Genomic DNA, 15,081 nt, shown 5'->3' on the forward strand with positions numbered 1-15,081 from the left:
TCCAAAAACGGGTACTATCGGATCGGGTGAATTAGAGAATAGACAGAGGTCCGTTGGCATTTCAGCCTTTCTTCTCCTTTCAGGGCCTATCCGAAAGAGAATCCAGTACCTCTTGGTCCTGAATATCAGAATAGGACGAACGAACCGGCCTCCGCGGATATCTTTGCTTCGGAACAAAACCCTGCAATCAAATAGATTGTCCCAAGGGCGCCATATTCTAGGAGCCCAAGTTATGCTATTGAAAATTCGTTCCTCTAGCAGTTCCGGTTTGAGCATTCCGTTCCCTTTTTCAAACTCCACTTCTTTTCATATAGCAATCCCTGATCAAAGAGAGAACAATATCCATTTCAAAACATTTCTAACAGATTCCTTAGTTCGGACCGACGAAGTAATGTCACTCGACTATTATCAACCTGACTGCAATCTTTTTCTGTCGGTAAGGATTGCACCAGAGCACCTTCTACTTCTAATAGGCCATGAACTATAGATAGAGAAGAATCATTCTGAGCGAGTACATAAGAAGCGATCCACTTTTTTTCATCGGTTCCAGGGGAAGACCAAAGATCTTGCGCGGCAGGTCCGCCAGAAAAACTCAAAAGAGAAAGAAGTCTCGTTAATCTCTTCATGCTCGTTCCAAGTTCGAAGTACCTTTTGGCCAAAGAAAAACCCGCTTCCTGACACGATTGCCTCTTTATCTTTATATAGATAGATTCTATGGGGTTATTACTTAGTAAGTCTATTTTGTACAAGAGCCCCTCCTATCTGATAGAAAAGGGTCCCATGATCCCGAGCCGATCTTACCTTGGCTCGCAAACCCCAAGTTTGTCTATGAAGAGCTAATCTAATTGTATTTTTTTCTAGAATGGATTTCTTATGTGGAATACTAATGGATAGGGCTTCGTTGCTAAGTGCTACAAGATCTAGTGCACTGGAACTCGTGGTTATGGACCCGAATCCTTTAGTATGGAACATTGTCTTTTCCAAGTAAAAACCCCTAGTATATGAAAGAATGAAAAGGTGCTTTCGTTCTTGTGGAATAAGAAGCCCTCGTACCTTAATGAAAGGAAAATCGTAATTTTTCGTTAGGTATTTGACCAAATAGGATCGTCCAGTTCCTACAGAACCTATCACTAAAATACCCGATAGGGCTAAGCGGAACGAAAAGGGTTTTCCATGAGATGGTAAATGAAAACGATTAGTCCCACACGAGGTTTGGGAATAAGTGATTGTCTGATAATGAGCAAGGAATATACGTCTTTCTGCTAAAGAGGATCTATTAAACTCATAATTCATTAGATCCTTGTTATCAATGCCAACTAGGTATCATAAGTAAATGGATCCCGGTTGTTCAATCCTTTGATAACCAAGGTCATTCTTTGCTAAAGAGAAATGATCACTATGAGTCAGACTCAATAGAATTGGATCCATTCCAAATAGCGAGAATTAGGATTCTTGATCCCTCTCAATCTCTCTTTCAATTCGAGGATCCAGAGAGGTGTTTTCATAGTCATCTCCGAATATTTGCCATCTCGGAATATTTTCGATTTCATTTTTCTATGATATGTCTTTCTATATGAAAATTGGTTATTTACGATGTACGATGATCCCTGTTAAGCATCCATGGCTGAATGGTTAAAGCGCCCAACTCATAATTGGTAAATTTGCGGGTTCAATTCCTGCTGGATGCACACGAACGGGAACATTCCATAAGTCTATTGGAACTGGCTCTCTATCCATGGAATCTCATCCATCATCCATACATAACGAATTGGTATGGTATATTCATACCATAACATAAGAACAATAAGAACTCGAATTCTTATCGATACTGGAACTCAGAGCATAGGAGGGAAAGTCGATTTATGGATGGAATCAAATACGCAGTATTTACAGAAAAAAGTCTTCGTTTATTGGGAAAGAATCAATATACTTTTAATGTCGAATCGGGATTCACTAAGACAGAAATAAAGCATTGGGTCGAACTCTTCTTTGGTGTTAAGGTGGTAGCTGTGAATAGCCATCGACTACCTGGAAAAGGTAGAAGAATAGGACCTATTCTGGGCCATACAATGCATTACAGACGTATGATCATTACCCTTCAACCGGGTTATTCTATTCCACTTCTAGATAGAGAAAAAAACTAAAGGAGAATACTTAATAATACGGCGAAACATTTATACAAAACACCTATCCCGAGCACACGCAAGGGAACCGTAGACAGGCAAGTGAAATCCAATCCACGAAATAATTTGATCCATGGACGGCACCGTTGTGGTAAAGGTCGTAATTCCAGAGGAATCATTACCGCAAGGCATAGAGGGGGAGGTCATAAGCGCCTATACCGTAAAATAGATTTTCGACGGAATCAAAAAGACATATCTGGTAGAATCGTAACCATAGAATACGACCCTAATCGAAATGCATACATTTGTCTCATACACTATGGGGATGGTGAGAAGAGATATATTTTACATCCCAGAGGGGCTATAATTGGAGATACTATTGTTTCTGGTACAAAAGTTCCTATATCAATGGGAAATGCCCTACCTTTGAGTGCGGTTTGAACTATTGATTTACGTAATTGGAAGTAACCAATTAGGTTTACGACGAAACCTAGAAATCGATCACTGATCCAATTTGACTACCTCTACGGGATAGACCTCAACAGAAAACTGTTGAGTAACGGCAGCAAGTGATTGAGTTCAGTAGTTCCTCATAGAAAATTATTGGCTCTAGAGATATGGTAATATGGAGAAGACAAAATTGTTTGAAGCACGCACAGAACCGGAAGCGCCCCTTGTTTCAAAGAGAGGAGGACGGGTTATTCACATTTAATTTGATGGTCAGAGGCAAATTGAAAGCTAAGCAGTGGTAATTAAGACCCCCGGGGGAAAATAGGGATGTCTCCTACGTTACCCATAATATGTGGAAGTATCGACGTAATTTCATAGAGTCATTCGATCTGAATGCTACATGAAGAACATAAGCCAGATGACGGAACGCAGAGACCTAGGATGTAGAAGATCATAACATGAGCGATTCGGCAGATTTGGATTCCTTTCCTATATATCCACTCATGTGGTACTTCATCATATGATTCATATAAGATCCATCTGTCTAGAGATCGTCATATACATCTAGAAAGCCGTATGCTTTGGAAGAAGCTTGTACAGTTTGGGAAGGGGTTTTTTGAGAGAAAAGAAGAATCTACTTCAACCGATATGCCCTTAGGCACGGCCATGCATAACATAGAAATCACACGTGGAAGGGGTGGGCAATTAGCTAGAGCAGCAGGTGCTGTAGCGAAACTCATTGCAAAAGAGGGTAAATCGGCCACTTTAAGATTACCATCTGGGGAGGTCCGTTTAGTATCCCAAAACTGCTTAGCAACAGTCGGACAAGTGGGTAATGTTGGGGTGAACCAAAAAAGTTTGGGTAGAGCCGGATCTAAGTGTTGGCTAGGTAAACGCCCCGTAGTAAGAGGGGTAGTTATGAACCCTGTGGACCACCCCCATGGGGGCGGTGAAGGGAAAGCTCCCATTGGTAGAAAAAAACCCACAACCCCTTGGGGTTATCCTGCGCTTGGAAGAAGAACTAGGAAAAGGAAAAAATATAGCGATAGTTTTATTCTTCGTCGCCGTAAGTAAATACGTAACTAGGAATATGGAAAATTGCATTTTTGGAATTTGCAATAATGCGATGGGCGAACGACGGGAATTGAACCCGCGCATGGTGGATTCACAATCCACTGCCTTGATCCACTTGGCTACATCCGCCCCTTATCCAGCTAAAGGATTTTTTGCTTTTTTCCATTGATCATTATTCTATTTATTCTGACCTCCGTACTTCGATCGAGATATTGGACATAGAATGCCACTCTTTAAAAAGGAAAAAAGGAGTAATCAGCTGTGACACGAAAAAAAACGAATCCTTTTGTAGCTCATCATTTATTGGCAAAGATAGAAAAGGTCAATATGAAGGAGGAGAGAAAGAAACAATAGTAACGTGGTCCCGGGCATCTAGCATTCTACCCACAATGGTTGGCCATACAATCGCGATTCATAATGGAAAGGAACATATACCTATTTACATAACAAATCCTATGGTAGGTCGCAAATTGGGGGAATTCGTGCCTACTCGGCATTTCACGAGTTATGAAAATGCAAGAAAGGATACTAAATCTCGTCGTTAACTGAATTCTGAATAGAAAGATTAAGAAGAAAAAAAAGATTCAAAATAAAGACAGAAATACCCAATATCTTGCTAGAACAAGATATTGGGTATTTCTGTCTTTTCTTTCTTCAAAAATTCTTATATGTTAGCAGAAAAACCTTATCCATTAATAGATGGAACTTCAACAGCAGCTAAGTCTAGAGGGAAGTTGTGAGCATTACGTTCGTGCATTACTTCCATACCAAGGTTAGCACGGTTGATGATATCAGCCCAAGTATTAATAACGCGACCTTGACTATCAACTACAGATTGGTTGAAATTGAAACCATTTAGGTTGAAAGCCATAGTACTAATACCTAAAGCAGTGAACCAGATTCCTACTACAGGCCAAGCAGCCAAGAAGAAGTGTAAAGAACGAGAGTTGTTGAAACTAGCATATTGGAAGATTAATCGGCCAAAATAACCATGAGCAGCCACAATATTATAAGTTTCTTCCTCTTGACCAAATTTGTAACCCTCATTAGCAGATTCATTTTCAGTAGTTTCCCTGATCAAACTAGAGGTTACCAAGGAACCATGCATAGCACTGAATAGGGAACCGCCGAATACACCAGCTACACCTAACATGTGGAATGGATGCATAAGGATGTTGTGCTCTGCCTGGAATACAATCATAAAGTTGAAAGTACCAGAGATTCCTAAAGGCATACCATCAGAAAAGCTTCCTTGACCAATAGGGTAAATCAAGAAAACAGCAGTAGCAGCTGCAACAGGAGCTGAATATGCAACAGCAATCCAAGGACGCATACCCAGACGGAAACTAAGTTCCCACTCACGACCCATATAACAAGCTACACCAAGTAAGAAGTGTAGAACAATTAGCTCATAAGGACCACCATTGTATAACCACTCATCAACAGATGCAGCTTCCCAAATTGGGTAAAAGTGCAATCCGATCGCCGCAGAAGTAGGGATAATAGCACCAGAGATAATATTGTTTCCATAAAGTAAAGAACCAGAAACAGGCTCACGAATACCATCAATATCTACTGGAGGGGCAGCGATGAAGGCGATAATAAATACAGAAGTTGCGGTCAATAAGGTAGGGATCATCAAAACACCGAACCATCCGATGTAAAGACGATTTTCAGTGCTAGTTATCCAGTTGCAGAAGCGACCCCACAGGCTTGTACTTTCGCGTCTCTCTAAAATTGCAGTCATGGTAAGATCTTGGTTTATTCAAATTGCAAGGACTCCCAAGCACACGTATTAACTAGAATATAGATAATAGAAGGCTTGTTATTTAACAGTATAACATAGACTATATACCAATGTCAACCAAGTCAGCCCAAAGATTAGCTATCCATATAACTAAATTAACCAAACCAATAATTTTGTATTTGTAAATGAAGTGAGTCAAAGTTTTTAACTTTGATGAGTCTTTTCTATATGGGTTGCCCGGGACTCGAACCCGGAACTAGTCGGATGGAGTAGATAATTCTTCCTTGTTACAATAGAGAAAAATCCCTCCCCAAATCGTGCTTGCATTTTTCATTGCACACGACTTTCCCTATGTAGAAATAGCCAATTTCTATTCCAAAGAGGAAGTTCTACTAATTTTTTTAATTAGTAACTTGATTCACCTACTCTTTATTATAATAAAAAGAACATTTCAGAATGAAAAATAGAAAAGTTTTTTCTTGATCATTTATCAACCCTTTCCTGTTTCTTAATTTCGTCTAATGATTAATTAAGAGGGTTGACCAGGTCATTGATACGTATAATATCCAAATACCAAATACGCTCAGTGTGTGATCCACAGAAAGAAAAAAGAGTTGTTTTGGTGAACATCAAAGAAAAAACTTGCTCTTCTTCCATAAAAAATTCTTCTAAAAATGCCGAACCCAATCGTTGCATAAAAGTTCGTACCGTGCTTTTATGTTTCCGAGCTAAAGTTCTAGCGCATGAAAGTCGAAGTATATACTTTAGTCGATACAAAGTCCGTTTTTTCGAAGATCCACTATGATAATGAAAAAGATTTCTACATATCCGACCAAATCGATCAAGAATATCCCAATCTGATAAATCTGTCCAAATGGGTTTACTAATAGGATGCCCCGATCCAGTACAAAATTGAGCTTTTGATAAGTATCCTATGAGGAGAGTAGCGGGGACTATGGTATCGAATTTTTTCATTCGAGTATCTATTAGAAATGACTTCTCCAGCATTTGATTCCTTACTAACAAAGAACTTTTTGGTACACTTGAAAGGTACCCCATAAAATCGAAGCAAGAGTTTGCTAATTGGTTTATATGGATTCTTCGCGGCTGAGTCCAAAAACAGAAATAATATTGCCAGAAATTGATAAGGTAGCATTTCCATTTCTTCTTCAAAAAAAAAGTGCCTTTTGATGCAAGAATTGCCTTTCCTTGATATCGAACATAATGCATAAGAGGATCCATAAAGAACCATAGGGTTTTCCGAGAAAAACCAGGGTACATTATCCCAAAATGTTCCATCTTCCTAGAAAAGTGGATTCGTTCCAGAAAAGTTCCAGAAGATGCTAATGGTAAGCAAGAAGATTGTTTACGAAGAAACAACAAAAAAAATTCATATTCTGATACATAAGAGTTATATAGGAATCGAAACAGTCTTTTATTTTCTTTTTGAAAATAAAAAATGGATTTCATTGAAGTAATAAAACTATTCCAATTCGAATAATAGTTGAGAAAGAATCGCAATAAATGCAAAGATGGAACATCTTGGATACGGTATTGAAGGAGTTGAACCAGGATTTCCAAATGGATAGGATAGGGTATTTCTATATGTGATAGATAATCCAAATGCAAAAATTTGTCTTCTAAAAAGGGAAATATTGAATGAATAGAGCGTAAATTCTGAAACTTTGGTATTTCTTTTTCTTTCGGACAAAATAATTCCCGTAGCGAGAATGGGATTTCCACAACGATCGCAAACCCTTCAGATAGAATCTGAGAATAAAACTCAGAATAAAAATAATTTTTGTAATCCAATAATCGATCTTGGTTAGGATGATTAACCGAGTTATCCAAAAAATTCTGCTGATACATTCGAATAATTAAACGTTTCACAAGTAGTGAACTAAATTTCTTGTTATTACAACTAACAACTATTTCCACAGGTTCAGAACCATTTAATCCATAATGGTGGGCAAATGCATAAATATATTCCTGAAAGAGAAGTGGGTAGACAAAGTATTGTTGACGAGATTTATGTTTTTCTGAATACCCTTCGAATTTTTCCATTTGTATTTCTACTTGAATCAGAGAGAAGAAGCATTTCTCGGTTTATCGAATGATGATACATAGTGCAATATGGTCAGAACAGGGTGTTGCATTTTTAATACAAACCCTGGAAAGAAAGGGAGTCTAATCCACAGATCTTTTTCTGCTCCTTTTCTACCCAATTAGTTTATGTTTGTTCTAATTAAAAAAAAAGAACAGAACAAGTTTTTTATTTTTGCAGGCCAATCGCTCTTTTGACTTTGGAATACAGCCTCTTTATCAATATACTGCTTCTTTTACACATTCAATCCATAACATCCCTTATTCAATCCATAATCAAGAATAATTAGGATTTCTAAAAAAAAAAGAAAAAATAAAGGGTCCACTCATAGGAAAACCCAACCTTTCCCCGCATCCGGCACTAATCTATTTTTAACGTCTAATTAGAGCGGGGAATCATTCCAATTAGGAAGTTCAGCTCGTTGCTTTTTATTTTACCAGAATTGGAGCCAGGCTCTATCCATTTATTCATTAGACCCAGAAAATCGTAATTTTGGATTCCATTCAAAAAAGATTGATTTTATTACGACATGCTATTTTTTCCATTCATTACCTTTGAGGATCAGTCGTGGTCTTCTAGACTCTACCAAGAGTCTGGACGAATTTGTTGTTTCATCCAAATGTGTAAAAGATCATAGTCGCACTTAAAAGCCGAGTACTCTACCATTGAGTTAGCAACCCAGATAAAAAAAGGATCTTAGATACGATCGAAATCCAAAAATCAATGGAATTACACCGCGCGCTTCTGTCAAAACATTGAACTAGCAAGACATCAAAAGATTTTTTTATCGACCATGAAAAACACTCAAATGCCAAAACGAACAGGTCCGGTTAAATTCCACTAAAGTAAAGTTAAAAAAAGAGCGACCCTAATCACGATGGCCAAATTCTCCTTATTTTTAGCGATTTTTATTAAAAAAAAATATATATTATATTGTATGAGAATACATGCAAGAGGAACACCCTTATCATTTGAGCGAAGTGTAGGCGGAAAAATTGAATATGGAGTGAGGATAAAGAGACCCATCTATCTACAAATTCTATTTGTTCAATAGACCTTTGTCAATGGAAATACAATGGTAAGAAAACAAATTAGATAGAAAAAGTAAATAAAATAGGGGCTTATGTTGAATTGGCACGATATAATATAAATCCAAATAGGATTAAAAAAGAGGTAAATTGTGTCTAAATAATTAGACAACTAGGAATACTAATAATCTTCTCCTATCCTACTTTTTGATTCATTTAGTTCTTCAATTAACTCAAAGTTCTTTCTTTTTCTTTAAAGAATTCCGCCTTCCTTAAAATATCATAAACAGTTCTTGTTGGTTGAGCACCCTTTTCAAGGAAATAGAGAATAGCTGGAACATTTAAACAAGTTTGATTCTTTATCGGATCATAAAAACCTACTTTTTGAAGATCTCTTCCTTCTCTTCGAGATCGAACATCAATTGCAACGATTCGATAGACAGCTTATTGGGATAGATGTAGATAAACAACGCCCCCCCCTAGAAACGTATAGGAGGTTTTCTCCTCATACGGCTCGAGAAAATGATTCGAATTTCTGTCGATAATAATAGAAATTAGACTATGACGTGCATTAATTTCCTTACAGAAAAAACAAATTTCATTTATACTCATGACTCAAGTGGGCTAATTTTGCCTGACAAACTTCGAAGGCAAAATCCTTCCAAAATTTTTGAGTCGTCTTTAAACTCTTTTCTTTGTCTCATTTCGAACGAATTGACTTTTATTCCTTATTCTGATCCAACTCTGTTGTTGAGACAATTGAAAATTGTGTTTACTTGTTCTGGAATCCTTTATCTTTGATTTGTGAAATCCTTGGGTTTAGACATTACTTCGGGAATTCCTATTTTTTTCTTTCAAAAGAGTAGCAACATACCCTTTTTTCTTATTTCCTTCGATAAAGCATTTATCTCTTCTATAGAAATCTAATAAGAGGGATTGATTCTGATATACTTTTATTGGACTTTATTCTTATTTTAACCTTTCGATTTATTTCTATATTAAGGATAGACTGACAAAGTTGGCCTAATTTATTAGTTTTCACTAACCCTAGATTCTTTCCCTTGATAAAAAAAATTCTGTCCTCTCGAGCTCCATCGTGTACTATGTTACTTAAACCCAGCGCAAATTTGGTTCGGAACGAATAGAACAGGCTATGTCGAGCCAAGAGCATTTTCATTACTATGGAAAATGATGGATAGAAAAATCCACAATCGATCATGTCCTTCAAGTCGCACGTTGCTTTCTACCACATCGTTTTAAACGAAGTTTTACCATAACAAACATTCCTCTTTTCATTGCAAAGTGGTATAGAGAATTGATCCAATATGGATGGAATCATGAATAGTCATTGGTTTAGTTTTTTTATACTAATTAAAACTTGCTATCTATGGAGCAATATGGATAAAAGAAAGTAAGTATTTATCCGGGAAGCCTCCGCCAAGATCCAATTTATTTAAACCCATATTAAAATTCTATCATATGAATGAAACATAGTTTGAAAAAGACGACTAAACAAGTTTGCTTAAAACTTATTTATTCTTAAATTTCCACCCTCAACGGATGGCTCGAGATGATCAATCTTGAAGTGAGAAAAGAAGGATTGACTCTTCCTCAATAAATAAACTATCAACCTCCAAAAAAGTTTAATTAATTTAATTACTAGAATTAGAATTCTAGTAGTAATATATTTTTTCAGTACCAAAAACAATTAACTATAATAACTAAATAAACTATTCCAATGAAAAGATTGAAAGTTTTTGGTAGTTATAGAATTCTCGTACTTCTTCAACTCGAATACCAAAAGGAAGAAAAAAATATGACTAAGTGATTTTATTTTATAGTAGAGGCATATCCTGAATGTGCTTGATAGATCCCATTTTTTCATGAAAATAAAGATAGTCAATTTGACTGGACTTAAGACTTTATTATGTTTTCTGAGAAAGAATAAGATATCATTATTCTCTTTAATAAACTTTTGTCTCGTACGGAATACTATATGATTTCACCGTTTGTTTCATCAGAAACAATCTGGGACGGAAGGATTCGAACCTCCGAGTAACGGGACCAAAACCCGCTGCCTTACCACTTGGCCACGCCCCATTTCGGGTTTTATGCGACACTAATAAACACTAGTATGTTTATTTGTTATTCGTCAATACCATTTCAATTACATAAAAAAGGAGGGATATTCTCTTGCTAGTATTCTACACATGCGGATAATATAGAATCAAAAAAATGCATTGATCATTACATGGAATTCTATTAAGATATTATATGAAAGTCGAATTTATTCCACTCTCATTTGAGAGTGCAAATACAAGGAGGTATTTTGTGTTTGGGAAAGTCCGAAGAAAAAAGATTTTGAATCTGCCTTTTCCTTCTTTCCCTTAAAAAAATAACTCAAGAAAAATCCAATTATTTACTCTACAAGAATGAAATGCTTGTTATGCCTAATATACTTAGTTTAACCTGTATCTGTTTTAATTCTGTTCTTTATCCTACTAGTTTTTTCTTTGCCAAATTACCCGAAGCTTATGCTATTTTCAATCCAATCGTGGATATTATGCCTGTTATACCTCTATTCTTTTTTCTATTAGCCTTTGTTTGGCAAGCTGCTGTAAGTTTTCGATGAAATCTTTAGTACTCTGTATGCCAAATTGAATGATGTGTTCATTCCAAAAAAATTTAAAAATGGGTAAAAGCCGAGAAGTTTTATATTTTTATATTATGAACCTTCGATTCTAAAATTTAAATTCTTCTACATTGAATGGGTAGCTACAGCAATAAATTTGGATCAGCCTTTCTACTCCCCTGCACCTAGGTTGAGCAGGTACCTAAAGGTACCTACACAATACCTAACCACCTAACCCTATTTTTGCTATTGATAAGAGTGCTTATTATAAAAGAATTCTTGCAATTTTTTTCAAGAATTCTTTTTTGCATTTTTAGGTATAAAAAAAAAACCATCCTAGTGGATCCGTGTGGTAAGGAAAAACTGGTAATCTATTCCTTAAAAAAAAATCTTGGAGATTATGTAATGCTTACTCTCAAACTTTTTGTTTATACAGTAGTGATATTCTTTGTTTCACTCTTTATCTTTGGATTCTTATCTAATGACCCAGGACGGAATCCTGGACGCGAGGAGTAAAAATTCAGTTTTTTTTTTTTCTTATTGGATTTGTTTCGTACATTTATCTATGAGAAAATCCGGGGGTCAGAATTCTTTCCAATTCGAAAGTCCCAAATGATCCAAGGGAGCGGAAAGAGAGGGATTCGAACCCTCGGTACAAAAAAATTGTACAACGGATTAGCAATCCGCCGCTTTAGTCCACTCAGCCATCTCTCCACGTTCCAAAGCGAAAGGTTTCCGTGATATGATATAGGCAAGAAATAAGAAATAACGGTTGCAAAAAACCCCCTTTTTTTCTTTCAAAAGTCTATAAAAATTATATTGCCAATTCCATTTTAATTATATTCTTTTTTCTTAATGTTAATAAAAAAAGAAGAAAATTCTTGTTTTTTCTTTCTAAAAATCGATATTGGCCGAGAGACAATCAAATAGATTTTCTCTTTAGCGGGCATTTCCATATAGGACTTGTTATAATTATAATAAAACAAGCAGGTTATATAAAAAAAAACGCTTTTTTTGTCGATTATTTATCAAGAAAGCAAAAAGGGTTCTTATCAAATCCACCATAAAATTGGAAAGAAGCATAAAGTAAGTAGACCTGACTCCTTTAATGATGCCTCTATCCGCTATTCTGATATATAAATTCGATGTAGATGAAATTGTATAAGCGAATTTTTTTTATTTCCTTAGACTTAGACCGCGCAAGACAAGAATTTTTCGCTATTTACGATTTCATATTCTTGTTACTAGATGTTCTATAGGAATAAGAAGAAATCGCAACTCCTTTGCGCTACACATAAAATTGGATTTCGAAGGTCCATTTTTTTTTTCAGAATCCTCTATTTTAGTTCTTCCACCCATGCAATAGAGAGGGAATGGGAAAAGAAGGGTTACTTTTATTTTCATTTTTCCCTTAAAAGATAGACTTTGAAATAGGAGTCTTGGAATAATGCTGAATTCAAAGGTTTATTTCTTTCTATAGTATAAGAAAAACAATTTATTTCTATTTCTATAGTATAAGAAAAACAAATAGTATAAGAAAAACAAATCGAATCAAATTCATGGATTTACCACGACCTCGGTTGTGACTGTGACTCCATAGATAAAAATGGGAAATTTCTCTCTTCGAGACCATTGAAAAAGGGCATTGAACGACAAAGAAATCGTCCACAGATAATAAAACTATCATATGCCTTGGAAAGTGATATGAGGTGCTCGGAAATGGTTGAAGTAATTGAATAGGAGGATCACTATGACTATAGCCCTTGGTAGAATTCCTAAAGAAGAAAATGATCTATTTGATACTATGGATGACTGGTTACGAAGGGACCGTTTCGTTTTTGTAGGATGGTCTGGCCTATTGCTCTTTCCTTGTGCTTATTTCGCTTTAGGGGGTTGGTTTACAGGGACAACTTTTGTAACTTCTTGGTATACCCATGGATTGGCTAGTTCCTATTTGGAAGGTTGTAATTTCTTAACCGCAGCAGTTTCTACCCCTGCCAATAGTTTAGCACACTCTTTGTTGCTACTATGGGGGCCCGAAGCACAAGGAGATTTTACTCGTTGGTGTCAATTAGGCGGTCTATGGACTTTTGTAGCTCTCCACGGGGCTTTTGCACTAATAGGTTTCATGTTACGCCAATTTGAACTTGCTCGGTCTGTTCAATTGCGGCCTTATAATGCAATCTCATTCTCTGGTCCAATTGCTGTTTTTGTTTCTGTATTCCTTATTTATCCACTGGGGCAATCTGGTTGGTTCTTTGCGCCGAGTTTTGGCGTAGCAGCGATATTTCGATTCATCCTTTTCTTCCAAGGATTTCATAATTGGACGTTGAACCCATTTCATATGATGGGAGTTGCCGGAGTATTAGGTGCGGCTCTGCTATGCGCTATTCATGGAGCGACCGTAGAAAACACTCTATTTGAGGACGGTGATGGTGCAAATACCTTCCGTGCTTTTAACCCAACTCAAGCTGAAGAAACTTATTCCATGGTCACTGCTAACCGCTTTTGGTCCCAAATCTTTGGTGTTGCTTTTTCCAATAAACGTTGGTTACATTTCTTTATGCTATTTGTACCCGTCACCGGTTTATGGATGAGTGCTATTGGCGTAGTTGGCTTGGCTCTGAACTTACGTGCCTATGACTTTGTTTCCCAGGAAATCCGTGCAGCGGAAGATCCTGAATTTGAGACTTTCTACACCAAAAATATTCTTTTAAACGAGGGTATTCGTGCGTGGATGGCAGCTCAGGATCAGCCTCATGAAAATCTTATATTCCCTGAGGAGGTTCTACCACGTGGAAACGCTCTTTAATGGAACTTTCGTTTTAGCTGGTCGTGACCAAGAAACCACCGGCTTTGCTTGGTGGGCTGGGAATGCCAGACTTATCAATTTGTCCGGTAAACTGCTTGGAGCTCATGTAGCCCATGCCGGATTAATCGTATTCTGGGCCGGAGCAATGAACCTATTTGAAGTGGCCCATTTCGTACCAGAAAAGCCCATGTATGAACAAGGGTTGATTTTACTTCCACACTTAGCTACTCTAGGTTGGGGAGTAGGGCCAGGGGGGGAAGTTCTAGATACTTTTCCGTACTTTGTATCTGGCGTACTTCACCTAATTTCCTCCGCAGTCTTAGGCTTCGGTGGCATTTATCACGCGCTTCTGGGACCCGAGACTCTTGAGGAATCTTTTCCATTCTTTGGTTATGTCTGGAAAGATAGAAATAAAATGACTACAATTTTGGGTATTCACTTAATTTTGTTAGGTCTAGGTGCTTTTCTTCTAGTACTCAAGGCTCTTTATTTTGGCGGTGTATATGATACCTGGGCCCCTGGGGGGGGAGATGTAAGAAAAATTACCAATTTGACCCTTAGCCCCAGTGTTATATTTGGTTATTTACTAAAATCTCCTTTTGGTGGAGAAGGGTGGATTGTTAGTGTAGATGATTTAGAAGATATAATTGGTGGGCATGTATGGTTGGGTTTTATTTGTGTATTTGGCGGAATTTGGCATATTTTAACCAAACCCTTCGCATGGGCTCGCCGTGCATTTGTATGGTCTGGAGAAGCTTACTTGTCTTATAGTTTAGCTGCTTTATCTGTCTTTGGTTTTATCGCTTGTTGTTTTGTATGGTTCAATAATACAGCTTATCCGAGTGAGTTTTATGGACCCACCGGGCCAGAAGCTTCTCAAGCTCAAGCATTTACTTTTCTAGTTAGAGACCAGCGTCTTGGAGCTAATGTGGGATCCGCTCAAGGACCCACAGGTTTAGGTAAATATCTAATGCGTTCCCCAACTGGGGAGGTTATCTTTGGAGGGGAAACTATGCGTTTTTGGGACCTTCGTGCTCCATGGTTAGAACCTCTAAGGGGCCCCAACGGTTTGGACTTGAGTAGGTTGAAAAAAGACATACAACCTTGGCAA

At 37.2% G+C, this 15,081-nt stretch overlaps 1 non-coding gene across 1 annotated transcript; it reads right to left on the minus strand.

The window, feature by feature from the left end:
• Positions 1-11,784: 11,784 nt before the first annotated feature.
• TRNAS-GCU (transfer RNA serine (anticodon GCU)) lies at positions 11,785-11,872 on the minus strand. Its single transcript has one exon. It is a non-coding gene; the product is annotated as a tRNA-Ser (tRNA).
• Between the last annotated feature and the right edge of the window lie 3,209 nt (positions 11,873-15,081).

This window comes from Aegilops tauschii, unplaced genomic scaffold, assembly GCF_002575655.3.
Source record: "Aegilops tauschii subsp. strangulata cultivar AL8/78 unplaced genomic scaffold, Aet v6.0 ptg000936l_obj, whole genome shotgun sequence".
Lineage (NCBI taxonomy): Eukaryota > Viridiplantae > Streptophyta > Magnoliopsida > Poales > Poaceae > Aegilops > Aegilops tauschii.